Source organism: Haematobia irritans, chromosome 1 (genome assembly GCF_050003625.1).
Source record: "Haematobia irritans isolate KBUSLIRL chromosome 1, ASM5000362v1, whole genome shotgun sequence".
In the NCBI taxonomy this organism is placed as follows: domain Eukaryota; kingdom Metazoa; phylum Arthropoda; class Insecta; order Diptera; family Muscidae; genus Haematobia; species Haematobia irritans.
In genome coordinates this window covers 270,472,287-270,487,425 of record NC_134397.1, presented here as the reverse complement: position 1 = coordinate 270,487,425, position 15,139 = coordinate 270,472,287, and the positions used below count along the sequence as shown (strand labels likewise).

The 15,139-nt window shown below is 34.4% G+C and overlaps 1 long non-coding RNA gene across 1 annotated transcript; it reads right to left on the bottom strand.

Annotated features, from left to right (window-relative positions):
• Window positions 1–1,577: 1,577 nt before the first annotated feature.
• LOC142219748 (uncharacterized) lies at window positions 1,578–1,924 on the bottom strand. Its single transcript, XR_012717740.1, has 2 exons — window positions 1,877–1,924; window positions 1,578–1,809 (listed from the first exon to the last, which is right to left on the bottom strand). It is a non-coding gene; the product is annotated as an uncharacterized LOC142219748 (long non-coding RNA).
• Between the last annotated feature and the right edge of the window lie 13,215 nt (window positions 1,925–15,139).

The window sequence follows — 15,139 nt, the reverse complement described above, 5'->3', positions numbered from 1 at the left end:
TTTGGCTGCAATGAAGAGGTGATCGCCGGAACTGAGACCAATTTTGAGACAAAACCGAAGGAGTACTCCCAAAATGGTATCAAAAAATTGGAAGGTCGCTATAATCGTTGTATCGCTCTTGAAGGGAACTATGTTGAATAATAAAAACCAATTTTGACAAAAAAATGTGTTTTTCTTTGTTAGATCGGGGACTTATCAGCCTACTAGGGAATGAAATTTTTGTTTTAAATAGAACGATTAGGAGAAATTCCAAGACGATATAACTATGTGCGTCTGTATGTCTGTCACACTTGAACATTTAATAATGACGCTATCGTATTGACATTTTGAACAGATTTGATTTTTGTTTAGAGGCAGGTCCAGGTTTTGATATAGCCAATATAAACCGACACTCCATTTGGGACTCGGAATCTAGAAACTGTAGTTTTTATGCAAATTGTTCATGAAATTTGAAATCCAAAAATCTTTTGGGACCACAACTAAGTATGCCGAATATCGGTCTGTTGTTTGGTATAGACCCCATATAGAGCGATTCATACGATTTTCCCCAAATTAGAAATATAGAGGATCTCAAATTTGAATAAGGTGTGTAATTTGAATATGGTGTGTATCGATCCATGATTTGGTATATTCCCCATATAGACCGATCTCTCGATTTGACACCATGGTCTTCCAGAAATCTCAATTAATATTCATTTTCCAGAAAATGGATATTTAGAGATATTTTAGATAAGAAAAAAGATGCAACGAATATGTACATACACAGTCTCACATAAGTTACACATACCCCTGAGTTTTTTACCTCCTAACTAAACATGTTTCTTGTTGTTTTAATTTTCAAGGAGATTTTATTGATATGGATTATAAATATCAATAAAATCTCCTTGAAAATTAACAATTACTTTGATTTTCAAATTAATTTACTAAAACGAAATGATATATATGCATATTTTTTAAAATTTGATAATTTTTTGTGATGATTTAAGTCATTGGAATGAAACTGCCAGATACCAAACTATACATACTGGTCAGTGTGTATTTTCATTTAGATCGTCATGACAAAATGGAATCGCTAGATATCACTACCAACATAATGTCATGAAGTTTGTGCGAGAATGGCGATTTTAGCTACCAACACCGCCGCCCATAGTTAAAGTGTGCTCATCTCGATTGAAATGTACACTGGTAGAAAAAGTTTCGTTAATACGATGAATTTCTACGTTGTATTAACGAAATTCTTCATTAAAAGTCACCCAACGTAGCATTTCGTTAGAACAACGTAATTTTACGTTATATTTACGAAACCATTTATGGAATACATTTCGTAGTATTAACGAATAATTACGTTGCTATTACGTAGCCTTTTCGTTGTATTAACGAATATTATTCGTTGTATGAATGAAATGTATTCATTGTATGGATGCAGCTTATACGTTGTATGAACGAAAATAATTCATTGTATGAACCCAGTTTTTTCATTGTATGAATGAAAGGCGAACGTTGTATAAATGAACACAAACGTTATATTAATGAAACCCAACCAATTATTGCATATGAATGTAGTCATTGGTAGTGTATTATTTTTTGTTAAGATCTTTGAAATATGATTTATATACACTAGGAAATAATATTTATTGATAAATTAAGTAATTTAATAATCATATATTGTGACTTTCACTTAAGAAAAAAAAGCCCTTTATGTATTTCTTAGACCAAATGATAATCGTATCGCCGTGTCCATTTATCCAATTTTTTTGCAATTGTTCCGCCTTCTTCATCTGAAAGTTCACTTCCCCCGGGGCATTTTCACTAAAGATTAAAAATGTATACTAAATTTCTTGCGAATATACAAAAAACACCAATTTAACTCACCTACCATCTATGTTTATTATTCACAACGAAACTGTAATGAGCCTGTGCACTCTTCAGCGAAAAGAACGTAAATGTTAAGGTTTGCCCATGAGACAAGTTTTCTGTTGAACTTTTTACCGTTTATTTTTCAAGACGCACACGCAAACATGTGCTTATTGCCATGCTTACATGTGTATGTACAAATTACATAGACGCTACAGACGTATTAGAGAGAGAGAGTATGGAGAGACGTTTTAGATAGAGAGGCAGAAATACTCAAACTCCCATTCGTATTATTAATGAACATATTTCATTAATATGACGAAATATGACAATTTAAAATTTATTTTTTAACGATCCATATCATTATATTAACGATCGCTTTCGTTTTACAAATGAAATTTTCAATTCCAGTTTCGGAGTATATAAAACGACTATTTTAAAGGCTAAAAGTTTCCAAAAGTTACTCTCTATGTGCAAATGATTATAATAATTCCATCTTGGAAAAATGTTTATTCTAATTCTTGAAAAAATTACAAAGTTAATATTCGTAATATTAACGAAACGTGTTTCATTAATATAACGAAAAACCAAAACACAAACTTGTCTTTTAACGATTGATTTCGTTGTATTAACGATCACTTTCGTTCTTATAACGAAACATTTCGTAATATTAACGAAAAATAATCAACGACGCCCGTTCGTTAATAGTACGAAACGTTTTTCTACTAGTGTATCCACCATTTAAAATATATTTATTTAAATCTTATAATTCAATTCTGATAATTATTTTATTTTTTGTCGCAAAACTGTATCATCAATTCAAAATTCAAGACTATATTTCAATAATAATTTGCTAATCATCATTCGAGACAAAGATGAATAAAATGTATACTTGATTATAAGATTGGTTGTACAACAGATCTTATGGCACTCCGGCACAGAGTCTGAAACAGCCGACTTTTGTCGGCGCTGAAACTCAATTTTTCCCAAATATACCTACTCTGTGTCGGTCAGTTATCCATTAAACCACTTTGATATAATTGTACGACTAAGCCTACAATCAAATTTACATTTTATTCATATCTGTCTCCATTGGCAAAAATTAAGATTGATTGTCGTTTTCAGTCGGAATGAGCCGAATAAATCCTAGGCAGCGTCGACATTTCAAAAATTGGTCTAAAAATGGAGCGAATCGGCGGCTTCATTGATGGCAAAAATGAGGTTCATGAGAGTCCATTAATTTGTTGATCGTAAAAGGTTTACTGGACTTCATCAAAGTGTGTAAAATATCATCAACATCCTTTCAAATATGGCACTATCACCATTTTTTAAAATTATGGACATTTAACTAACCAATTTTATTCCAGTACTACACTAGGTAACCAATGTGGTATCACAATGGACTGAATAGTCTAAGTGAGCCTGATACATCGGGCTGTGACCTTACCTAACCTAGCCTACACTGAAAAAAAAAGCATACCCGGTTCCAAAAATTTTGTCTTTACTTTAAAAAATTTGGTATAGATTCCGAGCCAAAGAAGCGGAGAATACAAGTAAGGATACTTTTAAGACACAATTCTCTTTTAAAATCGGGTTTTGTGTACTTGCTTCTAGGAAGCAAATTTTAATTTTTCGCTTTTTCAGCTTTTTTTCTTCATATGCTATCAAAGTCCTTTAAAAACAAGTTAACGACGACTTTATTTTCCAAATTAAGGCTCGACTTCTAGTAGAAATTTTGCTGTGTTTCAAGTAAAAAACGTCTTTAAAATAAAGTGTTGAAAAACATGTCCTATATTTGAACGATTTTTTGCTTTGTAGTCAAGATGCAAAAAGACAACAAATTTAAAGACAATTTCATTAAATTTAAAGATTTTTTCTAAATTATTAAAGTCAAGTTGACCTTAGCCCAAACATTTTTCCTTTCATGTTATGATATCCATTTTTAAATCAAATCACTTAATTATAAGGACAATACGACTTCATTGAAAAGTTGATCGACTTTTGGACAAGGAAAAAAACTTTATACTAGAGAAATGCGTCTTCTATGCTAAGCAAAATTTGCATTCGTATTTTAAAGACATAAAATCTTTGACCTCACGACAATATTTTTTTCAGTGTAGGATAAACCTTAAAACTGCAAATTGTTATTTTATTACGACGCACATATAGTCAAATCTTTAACTTTTTGACATCGACATTTTTATAAATGATGATATCTACACATTTTTCAACCAGCAGTAATAAATTGTATGTCCTTCCATCATTTCGCACTTACTTTTACATGACATTAAATTTCTTAAGAAATTGTAATGCGCAGGTTTTTAGAAATATTGTTGTAAACTAGTGTTATCCAGCAATTCTTGTATAAAATAATCGAAGTTTTAAGGTCACATTAATCGACCATCACAATTGGAGAATTTTCATGTGCCGTAGGTAATCCATTTTATTTAAGAAATTTTAAATAACTAAAATTTTGTACTTCACTTGTCGAACAAATTATATAAATAGAATTTTTTGCTTTTTTTGATTATGTATATAAATAGATATTTTTTGCTTTCAATCTTTTAATATTCATTTTCATAAAATATTCACTTAATCAATGTTAAAATTTCCATATTTCTTTGACTCTATTGGAATTAATGAACTTTTTTGATTTTGTTTTTTTATATAAATTCAAATTAATTAAAACACATATTCGTGATTTATTCCATGAGGTTAATATATAGTTTTTTTTTATTTGTTATAATTTGCACTTTTTCGTTTAATTTTTTTTTCACATTTGTTTTTTATCAGAAATATATACATATATATTATGTAAATCACCATGAATGCAAGCCAATCAAATAAAATTAAACATAATAATAACAAAGTTGAATTTTTTAAATTGGGTTGTATTTAATATTCATATATATATTTTTTAAATAATTATTTCAGTAATATTTTGGAAATCCCCAAATTCATTAATTATCGATGTTCAACAATGTTAAAAGTAATGTCGATCCCATTGACCCCAATTTTTTTTATTTCGTTAAATTTGAAATATTGATTTTAATAAACCGGAACGTTTAACTTACATTTTTTTTCTAAAATTTAACCATCACTTTATGGCGTTATTAGCTTATAAATTCAATGTATTTTAATTGAATTTGCATAATACTTAGGTTTTTTTTAATTAACAATAATAATTGAATTTCATATATCGATTTATTTTTCTTTTTTTAATGTTATTTTAAATGTTGTTTTTTTTTTTGTTCTTTATTCCCTTTGGAATCGCAATTTTATGTAAACCGTACCGGACCGGCATCAAGCAAAGACTGAATATCTCAAAACAGTAACAGCCTTCATTCAGCAAAGATTTGTTTGTGTTGTTTTGTGTTTGAACAGGCTGTTCTAGTCCGTCAAGTTGTTGCTGTTAAATTCGGCAACAACTGGTCATACCAGAACCATATCGCACACAACAGCAATAAAATCCAAATTGAAGAAAATGTTAATGCATTGAAATGAAATGTTGTTGCTTTACTTCACATAGAACTGTAACAGACCAAAAGCATACATAGTGATGGCTATGATGGAAGAGAAAATGTTAAATGTTAACTGTAAAAAATCAACATACATTCTACCTCACCTCCCACCACCCATGAAGTTCAGAGTTCAAGACACAACAGGTTCACATACTAACAACAACAACTATGAGTAGCATTTGGAAAATAAAAACAGAGAATACCGGTTCTCTATACAACCATAACAGAGAGACTATAGTTTGTGTTGGCCCCACACAGCTGTTTGTTGGTTTACTTATACTTCAACAATGTTTAAGGCGAAATCGCTCCATCTCTTTATTATTCTCTCATAGCTAAATTCGCCTGTTTACAACGTAATGGGGAAGAAAAAAAGCTTTTTTCATTCATAAACATTGGCCAGTTTCTTGCATTGCGTATAGTATGGTGCTATGTGATAGGTTATATGGGTATTTGTTGTATGTTGACTTATTTTGGCGCATTTTCCAACAATCATACGCATACTTGTTTGCTTACAGTATTTTCAAATACCCTAAAAGACCGGCCGAATAGGTCTTTTAGGGTATTGGGAATACAATTGCCACAAATAGACACAGAGTACAATTGTTTCATTTTTGTACCCTCCACCATAGGATGGGGGGTATATTAACTTTGTCATTCCGTTTGTAACACATCGAAATATTGCTCTAAGAACCCATAAAGTGGTGAAACTCTGAGTCGATCTGAGCATGTCCGTCCGAACGAAACAAGCTATCGACTTGAAACTTGGCACAAGTAGTTGTTATTGATGTAGGTCGGATGGTAATGCAAATGGACCATATCGGTCCACTTTTACGTATAGCCCCTATACAAACGGACCCCCAAATTTGGCTTGCGGGGACTCTAAGAGAAGCAAATTTCATCCGATTCGGCTGAAATTTGGTACATGGTGTCAGCATATGATCTCTAACAACCATGCAAAAATTGGTCCACATCGGTCAATAATTATGTATATAGCCCCCATATAAACCGATCCTCCTATTTGGCTTGCGGAGCCTCTAAGAGAAGCAAATTTGATCCGATCCGGCTGAAATTTGGTACATGGTGTTAGTATATGGTCTCTAATGACTATGCAAAAAATGTTCCACATCGGTCCATAATTATATATAGCCCCCATACACTCAGAGAAGAGTGAACCCAATAGCGAGTTATTTTTAACTAACCAGTGTTAATATTGAACTTCGTATGTCGCTAAAGAAGCATGTACCCATAGTAAGTTCAACATTTTCCTATACGTTAGTAATTTGTTTTAACTTTTGTCAAGTTCAAATTTAACTGTTCAGAAGTAAAAAATTAACTAAATAATAAATTTTTTAAAAACGAAAAAATTAATGTTCCGGATTTCCTAGACCACCTGGTGACTTGGAGCAAGGATACATCAAGGGGGAGGATCCCCATTTCTACATGTCATATTATATTTAGTACAAACCACTTACTCTTCTGTAGTACAAATCCTTTAGAATCATTTATTAGATTTTATTTTTTATTATTTTATAAAATTTTACCTTTTGTCCGGACGGAAGATCGAACCGCGTACCATCAGTTTTCTAACTAAACACACTATCCACTGGGCCACTTAGCTCTTATACTCATCAACAACCAAATGTGACTTTGTTTATTCTTTTCTTGCTTGGTTGCATCTATTCATTAACACACACAGTCAAGGGTGTCTATTTATAGAAACACCACACGAGCACATGTTTCGGAGACGAACTATTGTCTAGAAATAGATTCACTCAACGGTAGTTAGAATTGACATTCATCGTTAGTTTATTTATACTAAAAATGGAAATTTCGTGTCCAACTAGACTTCGTAATATTGCACAGTAAAAGTTCAGTAACGCTGAGAAACTTCTTCGTACGTTCGAGAAAATACGTATTCCCTATTATTATATTTACTTCAGTCCATTTACGAACTCATTGGGAGTTCTTAACCATTTTGCTGGTAATGGCCGTAAGTTCAATTTACTTTCACTGAGTTAATTTAGTTCATCAATAGTTAAATTTAACTAACTGTGAGTAAAATTTTGAACTACTCAATATTATGGAATTTACTTGTAGTTACGACGTTAAATTTTCTGAGTGTATAAACCGATCACCTGGTTTGAACTCCGGAGCCTCTTGGAAGACCAAAATTCATCTGATTCAGTTTAAATTTGGTACGTGGTGTTAATATATGGCCTCAAACATCGATACAAAAATTTGTCGAAATCGGTCCATAATTATATATAGCCCCCATATAAACCGATCCCCAGATTTGACCTCCGGAGCCCCTTGGAAGAGCAAAATTCATCCGAATCGGTTGAAATTTGGTACGTGATGTTAGTATATTATCCAACAACCATACAGGGATTGGTTCATATCAGTCCATAATTATATATAGCCCCCAAATAAACCGATCCCCAGGTTTGACCTCCGGTGCCTTTTGGAGAAGCAAAATTCATCGGATCTGGTTGAAATTTGGTACGTGGTGGTAGTATATGATATTTAACAGTCATGCCAAAAGTGGTCCATATCAGTCCATAATCATATATATCCCCCATATAAACCGATCCCCCGATTTGGCTTGCGGAGCCTCTATGAGAAGCAAATTTCATCCGAGTCAGTTAAAATTTGGTACATTTTGCTATTATATGGCTGTTAAAAACCATGCCCAACTAGGTCCATATTGGTCTATAGTTATATATAGCCCTCAGATAAATCGATCCCCAATCGCACAAAAATTGGTCCATATCAAGTTCATAATTGTATATAGCCCCCATATAAGGGACCCCCATATTTCAATTCTGGCTCTCTACCAGGTATGGACTAACTCACAATTTAGAAAACGATGTTAAGAAGTTTTAAGATATCACAACACAAGTAATTCGATTGTGGATGACAGTTTTTCGTAGAAGTTTCTACGCAATCCATGGCGGAGGGTACATAAGATTCGGTCTGGCCGAACTTACGGTCGTATATACTTGCTTTCTGTTGTTTAAGAAAATGTCATGCGTCGAAGGGAAAAATTGTTAAAATGTCTTTATTTAAGATTCTTATGAACTCAATTTAAGCAAAACTTTCCGACTTTAGAACACAACTACTTGTGCCAAGTTTGAAGTCGATAGCTTGTTTCGATTGGAAGTTAGCGTGATTTCAACAGACGGACGGACGGACGGACATGCTTAGATCGACTCAGAATTTCACCACGACCCAGAATACATACTTAATGGGGTCTTAGAGTAATATTTCGATATGTTACAAACGGAATGATGGTGGAGAGTATACAAATATTATTTTTAATTTACTTTCTTCAATTTGACAAAAAGTATTAACTTATTTGTAATGTGTTGAAATTTGAAAACTATTTGGGTTAAAGTTTTCTTAAATAAAACAACATTTTCTTTCATGGCGGTTTCACTTTTTTTTTGGGTGTACGGTAGATAACCCATCAAATCAATGCTTTCACTTGATTCGATATGTGAGAGCTCGCATTGTCGTGGTGAAGACAATGATCCGTATTCGACCGTTAGTTTTATTGATTTCTTGGATGATAAGTGGTCGTGTTGGGTTCTATATTTAAAGGTTTCTGTTCCTCTATACATATATTTAAATCTGACCCAATCTGGACAAAATTTGTTAGAGTTCTACAAAATTTATAGACTTTATCTTTAAGCCGGTTAATGGCCGGAGTGGAAAACAATGTTAGTAAAACACATTTCAATCTGAACCAATTTTGAGGCAACTTCGCAAAAGTGTATTTATGATTTATCGGTCGATAGATATGTATTACAAGTATAGGCAAATCAGAGTAATTTTTACAAGTTTTAGACTTAACAGTGGCGATTTTTTAAGGAAAATGTGGGTATTTTGGCCATTTTTTCCCAAATCGGAAAAAATATATATGGAAGCTATATCGAAATCTGAACCGATTTCAAAATTGACATGCATGGTTAGGATAGGTTAGGTTATGTGGCAGCCCGATGTATCAGGCTCACTTAAACTATTTAGTCCATTGTGATACCACAGTGGTGAACTTCTCTCTTATCACTGAGTGCTGCCCGATTCCATGTTAAGCTCAATGACAAAGGACCTCCTTTTTACAGCCGTGTCCGAACGGCGTTCCGCATTCCAGTGAAACCACTTAGAGAAGCTTTGACCCCCTGAGAAATGTCACAAGCATTACTGAGGTGGGATAATCCACCGCTGAAACATTTTTGGTGTTCGGTCGTAGCAGGAATCGAACCCAATGCAAGGCGGGCATGCTAACCATTGCACCACGGTAACTATGGTAACTATGTTAGTTCTACTCCCTGTGCAACATTTCACGTACATCGGATTAACAACCTTGATCTATACTTGGGAGCTATATCTAAATCTGAACCGATTTCTTCCAAAAACAATAGGATTCTAGTCTGACCCAAAACACATAACATATAAAGGGTGATTTGTTAAGAGCTTGATAACTTTTTTTTTAAAAAAACGCATAAAATTTGCAAAATCTCATCGGTTCTTTATTTGAAACGTTAGATTGGTCCATGACATTTACTTTTTGAATATAATTTCATTTAAATGTTGACCGCGGCTGCGTCTTAGGTGGTCCATTCGGAAAGTCCAATTTTGGGCAACTTTTTCGAGCATTTCGGCCGGAATAGCCCGAATTTCTTCGGAAATGTTGTCTTCCAAAGCTGGAATAGTTGCTGGCTTATTTCTGTAGACTTTAGACTTGACGTAGCCCCACAAAAAATAGTCTAAAGGCGTCAAATCGCATGATCTTGGTGGCCAACTTACCGGTCCATTTCTTGAGATGAATTGTTCTCCGAAGTTTTCCCTCAAAATGGCCATAGAATCGCGAGCTGTGTGGCATGTAGCGCCATCTTGTTGAAACCACATGTCAACCAAGTTCAGTTCTTCCATTTTTGGCAACAAAAAGTTTGTTAGCATCGAACGATAGCGATCGCCATTCACCGTAACGTTGCGTCCAACAGCATCTTTGAAAAAATACGGTCCAATGATTCCACCAGCGTACAAACCACACCAAACAGTGCATTTTTCGGGATGCATGGGCAGTTCTTGAACGGCTTCTGGTTGCTCTTCACTCCAAATGCGGCAATTTTGCTTATTTACGTAGCCATTCAACCAGAAATGAGCCTCATCGCTGAACAAAATTTGTCGATAAAAAAGCGGATTTTCTGCCAACTTTTCTAGGGCCCATTCACTGAAAATTCGACGTTGTGGCAGATCGTTCGGCTATTCATGATGAAATGTCAAAGCATACTGAGCATCTTTCTCTTTGACACCATGTCTGAAATCCCACGTGATCTGTCAAATACTAATGCATGAAAATCCTAACCTCAAAAGAATCACCCTTTACTTGTGCCAAATTTAAAGTCGATTGGACTAAAATTGCGACCTAGATTTTGATTTATCTCGTTTCCCTCTGGGTGTTGCAAACATATGCACTAACATATAATACCCTGTTCCAAAGTGTAGCGCAGGGCATAAATATGGAAAACATTTAAATCTGAAGCAATTTTTAGGCAACTTTGCAAAAGTGTATTTATGATTTATCGGCCAATAGCTATGTATTAGAAATATAGGAAAATTAAAGTTATTTTTAGACATTGTCATCTTAGCAGCGGCGATTTTACAAGGAAAATATGGATATTTTGGCCATTTTTGCCGAAATAAGAAACACATATGGAGTATATGGGAGCTATATCTAAATCTGAACCGATATCAACCAAATTTGGTATGCATAGTTATAATGTTATTTCTATTATAAATGGGAGCTATATATAAATCTGAAACGATTTCAATCAAATTTGGCACACATAGTTATAATATTAATTCTACTTCCTGTTGAAAATTTAAAGTAAATTTGGGTAAAACTCTGGCTTCTGGGGCCATATAAGTGCATATCGGGCGAAAGATATATATGGGCGCTATACCTAAATCTGAACCGATTTCAACCAAATTACAATATTAATTCTACTTCCTGTGCAAAATTTAAAGCAAATTAGTGCAACATTCTCGCTTCTGGGGCAATAGGAGTTCATATCGAGCGAAAGATATATATGGGAGCTCTATCTAAATCTGAACCGATTTCAACCAAATTCGGCAGACTTTACGACACTATCTATTTCACTTCTTGTGCAAAATTTAAATTAAATCAGGCTGAAATTCTGGCTTCTGCGGCCATATTAGTAGATATCGGGCGAAAGATATATATGGGAGATATATCTAAAACATAACCGATTTCTTCCCAAATCAATAGGGTTCTATTCTGACCTAAAATACATACTTGTGGCAAATTTGAAGTCGATTGGACTAAAATTGAGAACTAGACTTTGATTTCGAAAATGTGTTCACAGAAAGACGGACAGGCGGCCAATATCAAAACCTGGGCCGATATAGCCCAAAGCAGGAATCTCTGCCAAACTTCAGGACGATAGAGTCAATATTGAAGGCTGTGGCGTGATTACAACAGACTGACAGACCGCCAGACCGACATAGTTATATCGTCTTAGAATTTCTGCCTGATCGAGAATATATATACTTTATATAGTCCGAAATTGATATTTCAATGTGATACAAACGGAATGGCAAACTTATTATTCCACCATCACGATTCTATGGTGGTGGGTATCATAATCGTACGAAAATGTCAAACCGTTCTAAACCGTACGTATAACCTCAAAAATGTCAAGCTTTAAGGTAGAGCTGATAGTTTTCAGATTGCAACACTAAGGGATGCACAATCCGGAGTATAAAAGCAACCCACCTAAGATTTATTTTTCGTTAAAAGATTTTTTTTTTTAAATATTTTTTACTTTGAAAGTTATGTTACGTACGAATAAATGCCAGTTTAAAAATTTAAATAATTAAACTGAAATTTATTTTTGCACTTAGTGCGTTATCAGTCGCGGTTGCACATGCAATAAGTTCTTGATTTTATTTTAATTACCAGCCATAACCCTTATCTACTCTAAATGCACATACCACAGATAGCAGATGTTTAGAAACCTAAACAAAGATCTGTACCCCAATTTTAGATTTGGACCTACGCCGTTAAATTTTCCTAGTTTTGACTACGCTTTGTGGACATTTCAAACTTTGAAGTACAATTTAATTCAATTTTCACACGAGGTAGTTCATTCTTCCTATAAAACAATTTACATTTTTTTCTGTGTACATTCCTGTCTTAACTTTAAATACTCAGTTTACTCTCTAATATTGGTTCATTAGTAAATTCCAAAAATAGATAACAATATGTCATTTTTTTTAATATTTATAGTAACGATGTGCGAGATCCGAAAAAGTCCACACGAAGAAAACATATTTAGAATTAGTTGAGTGACCTACACTTATTGCTGACCTAAAGTTAGTTAACTATTTTGTTTTGTTTTTTGGGTCTTCTTCATTTTGGTGTTAAATGGAAAACACGTTTTTACCGTAAAAACAAAAGAGGTTGTTGATCGCAAATACGAGACATTTTACTCTTCGCGATGATCACCAGATCATAGATCATAGATATTCCACCATCAAATCTATTTTAAACGAAAAAACAAACTAAGTTAAATGTGCACCTCCAAGCAATGGTCAGGTTTTGGGATAATTAATCGATATTTTGACAATATAAATGCTGGTTAATGGCATAGAGAGCCGCAATATAATACTGTGGCTCAAGGTGATCTTTTAAGTTTCCAAAGGGTGTTCAATTTTAGAATTTTTGTTTTTCCCAAATGAAAACTTCATTCGTTTTATACGTCTCTCTACAATTTAAATTGATTGATTTTATGATACCGAACGAAAAAGAAAAATTGGAATACCACTACCCTATTCGAGCTCAAAGTAATCCTCCAGCTATTTGACAATTGACCTATGGATGTATGTTCATTTCGTGCTGAAAAATTGAAAAGTTCAAAAGTAATTCGTTACAACCAATTCAATGGATTCACATTCAGTTTCAAATTTAATTAAATTTTTTTTTGGATCAATGTGTTTCTCATCCAAACGTTTCATGATGAATGAAACATGTCCGTCTGAAAATTAATAGAAATTGACCGAATGACTTGGACGTTAGTTGAAGGTACATTTTCTTACTTTTTTTAAATTTCTATTTAATTCTTCTTTTATTGTATGTTGGTTGTTTGCATATTCCGGGCAGGTTAGGCTGTGTACATACAGAGAATAGAGTGGTGAAATTTCATAATATTGAATTCTAAGGGGTTTTTTATGAGTTTTTTTTAACCTCTAAATGCACACTGTATCTTTTGATACAAACACCAAAAAACAAAAATACAATCAGGAAAAAATCTTGCATCTTAAAACTTTTACCGAATTCTATGAAATCAAGTTTAAGGCTTTTAAAACATCAAAATGCTATTTCTAAAAATATGTTTTTCCGGAATGTTTGTAGTACTGCAGTAAAAATTGAAAATCAAATTTTGACAAATTGTTAATGTGAATCAATCTATTGCCTGACAGCCTAAAGTGACGTCTCTACTCAGTATTGTTTGGCAAATCATCATGAATGCGTTAAAGGGTGATACGGTCAAAATTTGGTCAAGGGAAAACGCGTGTAAATCGGTGAAATCGTTTATTTAAAAAAATCAAATTAAATTTCTTTTTCAAGTTCAATTAGTATAAAATTCAGGAAAAATATTCAGTTAGGCTTTCGCTTTTCCAAATCCGAATTGCCGGGCCTCACGCTTGGCACCTGCCATCAGATTTTGTACAGCCACCTTGTCCACCTTCTTCGCCGCAGAAAGCCAGTTTGCCTTGAACTGCTGCTCGTCCTTAGCAGTTTTTTGGTCTTCTTTAGGTTCCGCTTGACAATAGCCCAGTATTTCTCAATTGGGCGGAGCTCTGGCGTGTTGGGAGGGTTCTTCTCCTTGGGAACCACCTGCACGTTGTTGGCGGCGTACCACTCCATGGCCTTTTTACCGTAATGGCAAGATGCCAAATCCGGCCAAAACAGTACGGAACAACCGTGTTTCTTCAGGAAAGGCAGCAGACGTTTATTCAAACACTCTTTCACGTAAATTTCTTGGTTGACAGTCCCGGAAGCTATGAAAATGCTGTTTTTCAAGCCACAGGTACAGATGGCTTGCCAAACCAGATATTTCTTTGCGAACTTTAACAGTTTTATGTGCTTGAAAATATCTGCTACCTGTCCCCTTCCTTTTGCTGTATAAAACTCCTGTCCCGGAAGCTGCTTGTAGTCGGCTTTGACGTAGGTTTCGTCGTCCATTACCACGCAGTCAAACTTCGTCAACATCGTCGTGTACAGCCTCCGGGATCGCGCTTTGGCCGTCGTATTTTGTTTATCATCGCGATTTGGAGTCACTACCTTCTTGTAAGTCGATAGTCCGTCTCGTTTTTTGGCTCGATGCACGGTTGTAGACGATACACCCAGCTTATTTGCGGCATCTCGGAGAGAGAGGTTAGGGTTTCGCTTGAAACTACCGGCAACTCCCTTTGTCGTCTCAGCGGCTTCCGGTTTTCGATTTCCCCCCGATCCAGACTTCCTGGCTGTCGACAAACGTTCCCCAAACACTTTAATTACATTTGTAACGGTTGATTTGGCAACTTTTAGCGATTTTGCCAGCTTTGTGTGCGAGTAGCTCGGATTTTCGCGATGCGTGAGGAAAATTTTGATACGCTGCTCTTCTTGCTTGGACGGCATTTTGACAACTGAAGAGTGAATTCCAAAATCAAAATAGGAGCAACATTCGACACACACA